Raw genomic sequence first — 13,889 nt, forward strand, 5'->3', positions numbered from 1 at the left:
AACTCACACGGAATCCAAAAGCGACGGTGAAACTTCAAAAATGCGCAGGTACTCGGTTGCGGTGTTTTAAAATCTCCGCTCCTGATTAAATCTTTTTAAAAATCACCGAAGGTTTCAAGATGTGGCGTTTAAGTTTAAGTTTAAGTTTTCAATATAGAAAATACAGTATGGCAGGAATAGAGATGTTGCATGTGTGAGGGATTTGCGATTTGACCATTGATTCTTACGTAAAAGTTCGCGAGAAACACGATGTGCCACTGGTTTTCTCTGAAATCAACTCCCAAGCTCAAAAAAAGCTCTCAAGTTGAGGCCAAAATGGAGGGGATATCCCACGTTATCCTGAGAGTCCACGTCTACATCAAGACAATTCTCCCCATGCAAAGATAGGGAGCCAATAATTAGCAGTGATGCCGTGTTTTCAGTCTCTGAGTCCCCAAATAAAGTGGCAGCCCTGTCAATGTATTTGCTCCCTATCTTTGAATGGAGAGTTTGTATTGATGTAGAGGTGGACTCTCAGGGTAGGGTAGGATATCCCCTCCATTTTGGCCTCACTTTAAGAGCTTTTTTTTGAGCTTGGGAGATGATTTCAGAGAAAACCAGTGGCACCATCGTGTTTCTCGCGAACTTTTACATCAGAATGAATGGTCAAAGCGCAAATCCCTCACACATGCAACATCTCCATTCTGCAACGCCGCAAACCAAGATGCACATTTCTCCTGTTTTACCATCGAAATGTATCATCCCCATTCCTTCGACTTTATTTGTCACACTATCATTGAAAATACCTCTAATTTTATCCAGACATGTCTTTAACAGTTTCCCATAATTTTTAGGATCTGCAGTGGGAGGATCCGTTAAGCGTTGCATTATTATATTAAGGAGGGTCCGGGGTTGCGTTACGAAACGTTAAAAGGTAAGAAAGGCTTCAAAAATGCGGGAAAATTGCGATAGGTACGTAATTTATGAACGCTCATTTATCTTTACGGTAAATGAAGGGCTTGGAGGACAAGGCGCATGAGTGCAGTTTTTGAAAAAATTGAGCTACTAAATATTTCAAGTAAAACTAGTCTTAATGCATATTCTGCGAAAAATTTGCTCCCAAATTCCAATTTGGAACACCATTTTGTCAGTTTGAGCTTTCTTTTCGCCATACACTGGAAAAAAACACATTGGATCTAGAGTCCAGACTCTAAAAACACCACAAGAAAAAATACTCTTGATTCTATCAGATTTAAGCTGAAATCAAGGACCAAGCCTCTTGATTTGAGCGGATTTCCCTTTGATTTAAGCTTCAATCTGATTGAATCAAGAGTCTTTTTTCTTGTCAATGTTTTCAAGGGTCTGGACTCCAGATCCAATGTGTTTTTTTTCCATTGTAAGGATCCATGTAATTTCCAAACTTTAAACACGTATTTCTCTAAATCGCAAAAATTGCAATTATGCGCCTTGTCCTCGAAGCCCCTCATGACATTGTGGAAGAATTTAGCAACATCTAAATGCTCATTCGGTGTTTTTGTGTGGCACGGCAGTCTTGGAGGAGCGCTTCGCGGCGTGCCACGAACCTGAAGGAAGAAAAGGGACGGCGGGCAACATTTGTCGCAACTTCCCCGATAATAAACCCAGACAAGGAATCTTTTGCGGCTGATAGCAGCCCTGAATGATACTTAAAGACAACAAATAGCAACCATTAGACCTCTATTATGTATTTATGGCGAGTGTTTGCCCCTGTCTCCCCTTCCCCCGCCCGCCTCCTCCCTTCGATTCTTCCGCGATATAAATTACCCTTCATCCGAAGCTTTTCTCCTCCTTGTAATTCGGGAGATATTATGTGCGATGCATCATATTCAGCCCTCGAGAAAAATAGTTTGTCCACGCTCTCTAATATTCCTCGCTCCTCTCAATTTACCCCCTATCGTTCCGCCATCGGCGTGTCGGCAGGACTTTGGAATGGAGAGCGGGGTGAGAACCTATCGCGCCTCCCTCTTTTTTACGCAGGAACACGTACGCGGGCCTTGGACTTTCAAAAAGGGGCTTTTATCATGCACTGAAAAAAAAATCTCGGTGTATTTACTAGGGAAATGGTAAAATTACAAAAAATTCAAGGTTCTATTTGATCCCAGTTTTTTTCTTGGTAAAATTACCAATTATAGAATTGGTAATTTTACTGAGAAATCTCGGTAAAATTATTGAACTTTCTCGGTAATTTTACTGGACCTTGGTAAAAACGCCAATATTTTTTATCGACTGTGGTAGAATTACCGAGATAAAATGGCCAAGTTACCAGGGATTGATTACCAATAAAAGTGGTAATCTTACCTGAAAAAAAAAACAGTAAAAATATACTTTTTTAGGTAAGCTTGCCAGTCTGTCTTGGTAAAAATACCAATAATTGGTAAAAAAAAAGTGAGATGGTAAAGGTACCAACGGACCTTGGTAAAAACGCCGAGAATTTTTTTCAGTGTGTGTTTTTTATTCGCTGTCATTTTATTTGACTAAACATATCGGGGTTCCCAGAGTTAAATCCGATTTCTCGAAGTTCCGAGAAAAATTGCAATTTTTTCTAAAGTTTCGGGGAAAAATTCCGAAATACCCCCGAATTTAGTTTCAAAACTTGATTTTAAAAAATCCGTCAAACTGACAAAATACTGCAAAATTCCGAGAAAATTTCAAAAAAAAGTTGAGCATTTCGAGAATTTCGGAGATTCCGGGAAAAGTTCCGGTTATGTAAAAAAGTTCCGTAATTCGGAATTAATACCTGAAAATGGCAGCGCTGTCGCATGACCTCTTTTTTTAACACCCCAAGTAACATATATTGATTTCTGCAACGAGTAGTCGCATCGTCCAATTATTGCAAAATCTTGGATAGTTAATGAATGGGAAAAAATTGCAACGACATTACTCATTTTGGCTGCTTTTTGCATATCCTACCTGTAATTATCATAATTTGATCGAGATATTGTTGCATTTTTTGGGGTGGTTGCATGTTGCCTGTATATTCGTTCTGAACAGGGAGTGAAAATTTGACGATAAATAATGGAAAATTTAAATTTTGCAGCAGTAATCTTTCAATAACTTTAAAATTTAAACCCAATAAGAAGGACAAATCAACATCATTCCTTCCAGTTTTCACAGAATTTTCCTCGCTCAGAAAAGAAAAATCACAAACGTTTCAGAGAATTGACGTTGAATAGTTTTCTATTAAAAAAAAAAATTGTGAGGGGAAGTTTGCAACGCTGCAAACCGATGTACGTGGTTTGGGAGTTAAGCCGTCAAAGAATAATTCCTTTAATTGACCAAGGTGCGATATTCTTTGGAGGGCCCGTACCGTGGGCAACATGATTGCTCTTTTCCTATACACGGCAGTATGAGGTATACATTCCATTATAATATATTTTTATTATTTACATAAATAAATTAAAAACGAAGAAATAGAATTAGTAAATAATCAAACAAAACATATGCCAATAATTCTCAAATATTGTGTATAGCGCTCAACTGGGCAACGTAGCAAAAAATGATGCATACAATTTGTCAATGTCAAAACATAGTATATCCGCGGGCAAGAAGTCCTCTGTGCAAAGAACAATTTAAGAATAAGCAGCGGGATGCATGAGATGAAGAGGGGTTTGAAGTAAGCAACGAGGAAGTATAGATCCTTGTCGCAAAACTCATATTTTGTGACCTTTTAAGTTGGATGGACCATCCTCCAGGAGCGCTTTTGAGGAAGCAGGCACTTAGAGAGGAAATTAGAGCGACTAGGAAGAGAATTTTGTAGAAGTACTGTTCATTTATATTTCTATTTATTTATCTATAAATCTATGTATCTATCTGTCGAAGGCAAATAGTCAATTCAGGCATTTTGTTAAATGTCTAGGCAAATAGTTAAATATTCTTACCTAGACTGAAATTCTGATTATTTTGCTGACTGTAGGCAAAATAAATCTCTGATCGTGTGGAAATGGATTTCCTTTAAAACTTGCTCCATACGATTATAAATACGTTTTTCCTAGTCCTTGGATGCAAATTTATCTCAAAACATGCAGAATTTCGTAAAATAAAAAGTTTTGGGCGCTTGAAGAATTATGAGGAGCATTTCTGAACGGGAGATAAGATGACAGTTTGCACTTTGACGGATTTTTAGTCTCAAAATATTGACAATTAAAGAGGTATTTGTGAAAACATAAAAAGCCTTGTGAACATTGAAAATTTTAGTATCTGCCTAGGCATTTGATAAAATGCCTGATTTGACTATTTGCCTCCGACATATCTATACACCCATCCATCTTTCTATGTATTTATTTAATATCTGAATATTTATTAATTTTCTAGGGGCACTGTCAGTTATTATTTACAAGTGATATCGTATTGAAGCATGCCATACTTTAGCTTGAAGATTTGCCTTAGCCGTCATTAACGAACAGAACATTTGAATCCTCGACCTAATATCAAATGTGACATGAAAGCTCTGCATCGTGTTAGAAAATTCACCCCAACAATACCGGATTCCGTTCCGTGTATAGTTGAGAAAGAGACGGTGAATTTTGCAACTGAGCTGTGATAATTTTCCTGCACCTCGAAGGAACGAAAGTTTACAGCAATGCAGAAATTATACCAGCGACTAATCAAAAACCTAAACTTCCGAACTGTCAAGCGAAGATACCTCCCTCCTTTTTTTCATGACATTAATACAACTGAAGTCGATAATCGCATCGCTAGCAGGAATTTTAATTTCTGTCACGAAGCAGGGATCATCAAAACTTAACTCTAATTTCGATCCCAGCCAGCGTTTAGCCTCAAAAGTTGCAAACCTTATTTGCGCTCCGCCATGACTTCGGAATCTTTCGACGAGTAAAATTGAGCCTGTTATTCTCCTTCTAATTCTTGAATTTTCAAAAAGTATACATTTATCGCAGGTAAGTAATCAAATCAGGCATTTTATCAAATGCCTCGACAGATAGTCAAATTTTTAGACTGTACAGGTTTCGTTTGATTTTACAAGGATCTCTTAGATTATCAATATTTTGAGAGTAAAAATGCATCAAAGTACAAACTGTTATTATATTTTCCTTTCAAAAATGCCCCTCACACATTTTGAAATTGGGAAAATTCTTTATTCCATGACATGCAGCCTATTTGAGATAATTACGCATTTAAGGTGATTCGACGGAAGCCATATTTTGTGTCAGAACGGCATTCGATTTATCGCATCGGTTGGTTCCATTCAGTTACTCGTCATTTTTTTCGAATTTTGAGATCGCAATTCTGTTGTCAGGAGACTAAAGAATTGACTACCAATTTTGACCAACAAATTCAACGTAATAAAGGAATGGTTTTTTTAGAGGAAAATATCGCATTCGATACTTATATCGAAACTGCACTCGAATGCAATATTTTTCATCTGAAAAAAACACGCCTTTATCACGTTGAATTTGTTTGTCAAAATTAGTAAGTGAATTCATTAGTATCTTGAAAACAGAATTGCCGTCTCAAAATTCGAGGAAAATTACGAATAGCTGAAAAAATGAAACCAATCGATGCGATACATAGCATGTCGCTCTGACACAAAATATAGCGTCCATCGAATCACCTTAAGATCAGGAGTGACTTATCACTGTACGAGGCAAATTTTTCCAGAAAATTCTTTACCACACGATCAAAGAATTATTTTGTTCACAGTTGACAAAATAATCGAAATTGTATTTTAAGTAGGAATATTTGTCGCCAGGAATTCAACGAAATGCCGAATTTGGCTACTTAATTGCGTGCGGCATACACATTTTCAGCAGATTGCACGGTAGTATTTTTAGATTTTTCGGTGCAGCTCTAGTACTTTGGAAAATAATTTTTTTAGATCTCCGACGACTAAAAATTTGAAAGATCCTTGAAAGAGTCATTTTATAAAAGTACGTTGCAGAGTTTTAAAATGTAAAGATATTAATTTCTCAAAGACAAGCCTACAGGCATTACATAAAGTGGACAAAATAGGAGAAAAAAGGTAGAAATGGTACATAAAGAAAAATTGAGAAAATAGGTATTGCTTCCCGCCACGAAAAATGGCGCCGATTCCCATGGAACAGTGCGGGCTACTACTAATAGATACATTAGTAACATATCCGATGCAAAACGACGGGAAAGAGCGTACACTACTAACGTGGTGAACGCTCAGAACTCACGCATTCACTTACTAATTATTTATCAGACGCGTTTCGGTGACTACCCGGGCCACCGTCATCAGCTGACTGCTGGCGCCTACAAACCTAACAGGGATACTTCACGCATTGCATCATCTGACTGCCGGCGCCTACAAACCTAACATGATACTTCACGCATTGCGCAATGCGTGAAGTATCTTTGTTAGGTTTGTAGGCGCCAGCAGTTAGCTGATGACGGTGGCCCGGGTAGCCACCGAAATGCGTCTGATAAATAATAAGTAAGTGAAAGCGTGGGTTTTTTTAAATTTTTCAAAAGTTTTAATACAACAACTTTTATTGTTCGTAATAATTTCGATCGTTTATTAAAATTGTGACTCTCCTCTATATCGGTGTTTTTGAGCGTGGATTACATACTCTAGCCCCTGATATGTATGAAATATTTCACTGAGATTTCCTATCTTTCATTTCTTTCTTTCGTTTCATGCCACCCTGATGGCGTGTACAAAGATCTGCGGGCTGATTATTGAAATTTATAGACAGAGCTATAGACAAGGAAGACAAAAGGGATATGGAAGGAGCCTATTGGTGGAAGCGGGTGGTTGCAATGGACAAAAGTGGTAGGTAATGGACCAACTAACAGATGATCCATGATCAAAGAATCATTTTGTTCACAGTTAACAAAATAATCGAAATTCTAATTTAAGTAGGAATATTTGTCGCTTCGCCTAATTCAACGAAATGCCGAATTTCGCTATTTGCCTGCGGCACACATATTTTCAGCAGATTGCACGGTAGTATTTTTAGATTTTTCGGTGCAGTTTTAGTACTTTGGAAAACGGTTTTCGTTATTCAAAATTTGCAACAATTTGTTTCCTCGCGAAATATTCCCCGTTGGAGTTATCATCATACGTTCAATGGGCCAGACCAGCGATGCGACATCAACGATTTCTCCCTTCATGAGAGCACCAGACACTCAACACCGTGTCCTAGAGGATTTCCGCATACGGAGAAACCGCTTTTAACGGAATTCTTTCCCGTGGATTTGCTATCCCAAATTCACGTAAAGGAACCTGCTGGTTAATGGGAACATTTGGACGTATAACTGTCAAACGGAACTGTGTTCATTAAGACATGAGCCCTGAGACCCATAAGAATATGTCCATAGCAGGGCTCCCGTCACAATGCACATAGTTCCGTTTAATAGAAATACGTCCATTTCTTTGCAGTGTATAAGATTCCTCCGTGATCAGATGCATCTTTCCACTTAAGAAGTCAAAATTTAAACACAAAAAAATTATATTTTCAATCCAGAGGCCTGTGATCTCTTGATTGGATTATTTCTGCCGAACGGAAACAGAGACAGGTGGGAAAGAAGGGTTGTGCTCGTTAGTCGAAGGCCGTAAGAATAATGAATGGGAATTATGAAGCGCCAGTGACGTCAGCGACGGCCGCCGCGCTCGTTCGTGAGCCGCTTTAACTCGTGAGCCCTGTCCATAAAGCTCTTTTCCCATGCCTACGGCTCATGAGTGCCGCATAAAGATGCCGTTCAGTTCCGTTCGGTAGAATGTAAAATTCCGCTTTTCCATTTCACCTAAGGGAATTACGCCCACTTTGACATCATTTCTAATGCAGCTTTCTGTAGTACATAAGCACGCCCCATCTTTCCCACTCGTCTATAGTTCCGTTCAGTAGAAGTAATTATTCATAATCTCATAATCTCGAATCTTATTCGTTTTCTTACAACTGATACGCATGCCAATTTGACGTATTTATGCTAAATGGAACTAAGTGCAAGTAGAATGCCATAGTTCCTTTTAGCATAAATACGTCCAATTAAATAAATAAAAAACCACTCGTTGTTCATGGAACGACCAATCTTTCCCACTTAGTATTAAAGCTCTATGATTCTTTTAGACATGAATATTTAATTCCAACATTTTCTGCGTCATTTTACATTCCGTATGCCGTATTTTGACAGATGCATTCTGAGATCTTCAAAGAGACGAGGGCTCCGTTCTTCCCGGAGGCTTTCTAAATTCTCCAGCTCGGAAGATGCTCTCCAAGTTTACACGCGACGTTGCCTATTCGCGCGGAGACAAATAGAATCCGATCGTGAAAATCGACGCAGAAGAAGCTTTCAAACACGAAGCGGCAACACAGCTTGCGGGCAAACATACCGATTCTAAAGTTCAGGCGTAAAGGTTGTAACTTCTGAATATGAAAACCGCAAAACTAACCTCAGAAAAAGCTTTTGACGCTCGTTTCAGTCTCCGCGTTTTTCCCCTGTGGCGAAGCGTGAATGATCGATTATCGATTTTTCCAAATCTGAAGCTATGGTAAAAAATCGATTATTAAGGTGCTCGTTGAGAGCATCCTGTTTCTCGAAAATAGGTTTCAATGGCGGATCGATCGATGTATCGCAAAGTACCTACGCTACGCCACTGCTTTTTTCATGTGCAACGAAATGAATTGTGAACGGTGCTCTGATGTTGCCCCTCCGCTAGTTTAATGCCTTTCGTTTTCCGCGCCCGACGTCACTGACATTGTCGTGGCGTGCTTTGCGATATATCGATTGATCGGCCATTTAAACCAATGGAAAAGTATCGATAAACAGGGTGTTCGCAGCGAACACCTTAATAATCGATTATTTACTATACCTTCAAATGGGGAAATATCGATCGATCGCAAAGCACCTCACCGATGCTGTTTAACTCTTCGCTGATAGAACAGCTAGGTAGTTTGCATTACGTACGAAGTGAAAAATATCAATAATAACTCACTTTTTGAGAAAGAATGAATGTCTCTTTTTGTGATAATAAAGGGGTTACAGGAGGGACAGGTCAAAAAAAACAGGGACTTGACCAAAACTAACTTCCCTCTTTTTTCGACTGCAATTCTAAGAACAACCTTACTTTTTACTTCTACTTCCATGGCAACCCCTACAACCGTGGCCCAGACCGTTCAAGCTGATATGCCTTGTTGGCGGGAACACTAAGGATCCAACAGTTCTTGTTTCCAGTTCTTGTTCCTGTTCGCCAGGGAAACAATATGTCCTGACAGCAGCCTATACCCTGAGAAATTCCTATTTGAGATGCGCGGTGAGTAAAAAAAGCAAGAACGCCTTCAATTTTTCACCCGCAACCCGCATATCCGTCGAGTTCGAATAGTTGCATCAAGGCGCCGTCAGTAAATCTGGTTGCTACGACCATCTAATAAGTTATTTCCTGAGAACCCTCAAATGAATACCGATTGGTTTTTTCGATGCATCCACGATGGAACTCCAGAACCATGTCGTCACCTTCCAGGCAAAGTATCACAAGCGCCATGCGACGTTTAAAAATTTCCGCCGCCATTCTATTTTTTTAAAGAGAAATTGTTCAACGAAGCTGTCCGAAAATTACACCGAATTTTCTTTGTGCTGCCGATAAAATTTAGTGAAATTTTCGAACAGATTCAACCAACAATTTCTCAGTAAAAAAATAAAATGGCGGCGGAAATTTTTAAACGTCGCATGGCGCTTGTGATACTTTGCCTGGAAGGTGACGACGTGTCTTGTTTGCGGAGTTTTAAAATCTCTATTGCTGTTTTATTTTCTTAGTGGAGGAAAACTCATTTATTGGAGTTTCCATAGAATTTTCTTCGCGCAGAGAAAACAAATCACAGCAATTTTTTAGAGCTGCCATTGAGTACCTAGTTCCCATTTAAAAATTAAAATATGACAGGAAACCTGCAACGGCGCAAAACCGAGAATCGTGGTTTTGGAATTTCACTGATCACATCTCTTCCCAAGGGAAAAAACTTCGGTCGAGGAGAGGATCCGCGGAATGTCATGTATGGAACACCAGAGTTTTCGGCCTTGGAAATCAAACTTCGGTGAAGATAACCGAAGCCTCGCAGTTAAAAATATTGTTGTTTATCGTTCTTTCGGGATACACTGGAAAAAAAAAATACATTGGATCTAGAGTCCAGACTCTTTAAAACATCGACAAGAAAAAATACTCTTGATTCAATCGAATTTTTGCTTAAATCAAGAACCAAGCCTCTTAATTTGAGCGGATTTCCTTTTGATTTAAGGAAAAGTCTGATCAAATCAAGAGTATCTTTTCTTGTCAATGTTTTCAAGAGTCTGGACTCTATATCCAATGTGGTTTTTTCTCCAGCGTATATACTAGGATTAACTTTTTTCGGTCAGGTTAACCAAAAGGGCTTGGTTGATCGACCAAATTTTTGGTTTAATCGACCGAAAACATAAGTTACTTGGAAACATGTGCGGATGAAAAAAATGTCCTGCTGAACCAATGTACTCATGTTTCTCCCGATGAAAATCAGAGATTGCTTCAAGCGAGTGGCCAGCGCATGAAAATATATATCACCAATGTGATCGAGCACTGGCGATTGTGCCTTTAGTATCTCTACGCAGATAAATGCAATGGCGTGGCGTACTTTACGATATATAGATTGATCTGCCATTTAAATCTATGGAAAAGTATCGATAAACAGGGTGTTCGCAATGAACACTTTCCACAATCGATCCTTTACCACAGCTTCAAACAGGAAAATATCAATAATCAATCATTCACACCTCGCCACTTTGCAATCTATCGATTGATCTGTCATTAAACTCTATGAAAAAGGATCGATAAACAGGGTATTCGCAACGAACACCTTCCACAATCGATCCTTTACCACAGCTTCAAACAGGGAAATATCGATAATCGATCATTCACACCTCACATCTGGATAGGTTTCACAGTGCTTTCACGGATGATTCCTATTCCGCAATGCGGCCGAATATGAGCAGAATTCAGTAAAAGGAGACCAGTTCCCTTGGAAAAGAAGAGGTCTGCTTGATGTTGAAAACGATCGACACAGTTCCGATTTTATTTCTCATGAGAAAATCTCCGTCTCCAAAATTCCAATGAAATGGAATTCAGGGTGGCCCAGAGGAAAACCAAATATTACGTCTCTCCTATTTTTGGCTGTGTTGCTTACGCAGCCCTTAAAGCACCACTGCAACTAAGACAAACGGAACCAACACATGATGGAAATAGGACATGACAACATGATGGAAAGGACGCGAGTTAATGACGGCGCAGTGATGCGACTATTCGTGCGTGATGGATGTCCGTGTTGCATTTGCAAAATTGAAGGCGCGAGGCGTGAACTCCCAATGCTCCGCTGTATGCTGCCAATGAGGTATCGGTCAGATTCGGGAGAAAAGTTGAACGTATTTCTGTCAAACGGAACTACGTGCATTGAGACATGAGTCCCGAGACCCATAAGAATATATTCATAACAGGGCTCACGTCATAATGCACATAGTTCCGTTTGACAGAAATACGTCTAATTTTAAAAAAAAGGAGGCTCGATTACATCGCTCCGATCATCGAATTTTTTTAATAGTTTCTACCGAACTGTTTCACACCTTTAAAGCCACACTCAGAGTAACAACGCTAACTATTTGTTTTTATGGCTTAATTTTATAAACGCCTAAAAGGCAAGTGATAAAGATCACCACAGAATTTTAGAGCAAATAAAAATCTAAACAAAATAACTATTTCAAATCAAAACACCATTTTTTAATGTAAAAATTTATTGAAATTGAGTGCCTAAACTAGCTATGCATTTCAAAAAATTTGGCTTCTAAATATCTAAAAGTTAAATTTTACTTTAATTTACGACTACAAAAACTAAAATTTACTGTTATGTCTTGTCAGATAATCTAAATTTCACTTAGATAAAGAGTTAATAAGTATATTGAGTATGTGAATAACTCGATTTTCTCCAAAAATGTTAGACGATTTCGCCCTGAGCGACCGGTATCATTTTTATGTGCTGGTTACACGCGCAAATTCTCATCAATTTCCGATCAAATGGCGACTGTCGCAAACCATCTACCGTCAAATTTCTGCGGCCTGCAAAAATTTGATGGTAGATGATGGAACTGTGGGGCTCATCCTTCATCTAATTTCCACACAACCGTGCTTATTTGATGCTTATTTCAATCAACACGCTGTTTTAATTAATTTTACTCATCAATCTAGATAACTCTCGACCGCCATCTTGGTCATCATTTTGATCGGAATTTGACGGAAATTTGAACGTGTAACCAGGCCACTATACTTATATAAGCGTCGAACCAATATGTTATCCCGTCAAAACATTTTATGTTCATCTCATTTGCTTAACACAAAACCGCGTGCATTACAAGAATGTTTTCTTTTAGATTGTTCGTCATTAAGAACCTGACTCATCGCTCTGTCTGGTGGTACTTCCATTTTGTGGTCTCCATATGAAAATCTGATATCCTTCAAAGTTGGATTTAAACGAAGCACGACATGACAACACTGGACGGAGTATGTTGGTGGCAAACCTGGGCGCTGTGAAAATCCCGGAACATGAAAAATGAGCTCGCGGTGGAGGGATAGGCGAAAGGGCTCGCGATTCTGAATAAAATCCACGGAATATTCAATCACTCACTTAGCTTTTAAATTGTGTATTATTTGCGTCATTACTCCCATGCAACTAAACGCGTTATTACACTCAAGAGAGAGGCAGCAGACATGGAAATTTGCAGCACGTTTCGTTCTTTTCGGGAAGAGACTATGGAATTGGCGCACAGTGGGGTTACAGGACGTTTGGTCCAATTTTTTTTGTCCAATAAACTTTTCGTCCCTTTTTTTTCGTCCACGGTTTTTAGTCCTTGAAAATTCGTCCAGTATGATTTGGTCCTACCCAAAAATTGGTCCGTTTACTGTTTTTGTTCAAGACAATGTGGGCAAATATATTTCGTCCTATATTTTTTTTTACTCTCGGTAAATAAGAGTGTAAAGAAGTTATATGAAGTAAAGTGAACATAATATCAAGTCGCTTTAACAGTTGGCTTACCAAAAGCTGCTAAGAATGAATTCATCCCTCTGTTTCCGACTCTTCTGCAGACAATGGATCGAGTCAATCGGAGAGGTCGGACATCAAATTTTTGACTAAAACCGCAAGTGGCGCAAGTATTGAAGTTTATCTCGTCACATTTTAAGGTAAGTTTCCAGAAGAAAATTTCACGAGAAAACCAATGTAACCTTTTTTAGTACCTCAAAGTTTTGTAACGGAGTTAAAAGTGTTTAAAGTCTCCAAACCTTGTCCGATCCCTCTAATTGACTCGATCCAATGTGTGGCGCCCTAAACGCAATATTCTCGGGCTCCACTCATATTGCTTGGGTTACCTAAAGTGATTCTAAAAGTGTGACTTGAGTTAAGCCACTGCTCGTAAAGTGTGTAATTATTAGTTAAGTGTGAGTGCGTTAGATTAATTTTATTATTTCTTTATTTTACTTATTTTTCAACTGGATTGCATTTTGCAAACAGGAACCACTAGCATTGCAATGATGCTAAGATTGTGCAACTTCATCTTTTGCAATAGAATTGCGGTAATCGTGAAAAACTATGAAATTTAGATGGTAATTTTTGTCTTAAATTTACAGTTTTTAGCGAGTAAAATAGGAACTATTAATGGATAATCGGGGTTTTCCTCCAAGACAAAAGAAGTTGCACACTCTTAGCAACATTGCAATGCTAGTGGTTCCTTTTTGCAAAATGAAATCTAACTAAAAGTCAGCAGTATTACTAGCAAAAAATACAAAATCCGGAAGAAAGAACTTTACGATTTTGACAATTTTTCAGGTAGGTGCGAAACTACCTAAAAATGTAAAAATTTGAGATATGATTTCTTTCGTATTTTGT

This window comes from Bemisia tabaci, chromosome 2 (genome assembly GCF_918797505.1).
Source record: "Bemisia tabaci chromosome 2, PGI_BMITA_v3".
Lineage (NCBI taxonomy): Eukaryota > Metazoa > Arthropoda > Insecta > Hemiptera > Aleyrodidae > Bemisia > Bemisia tabaci.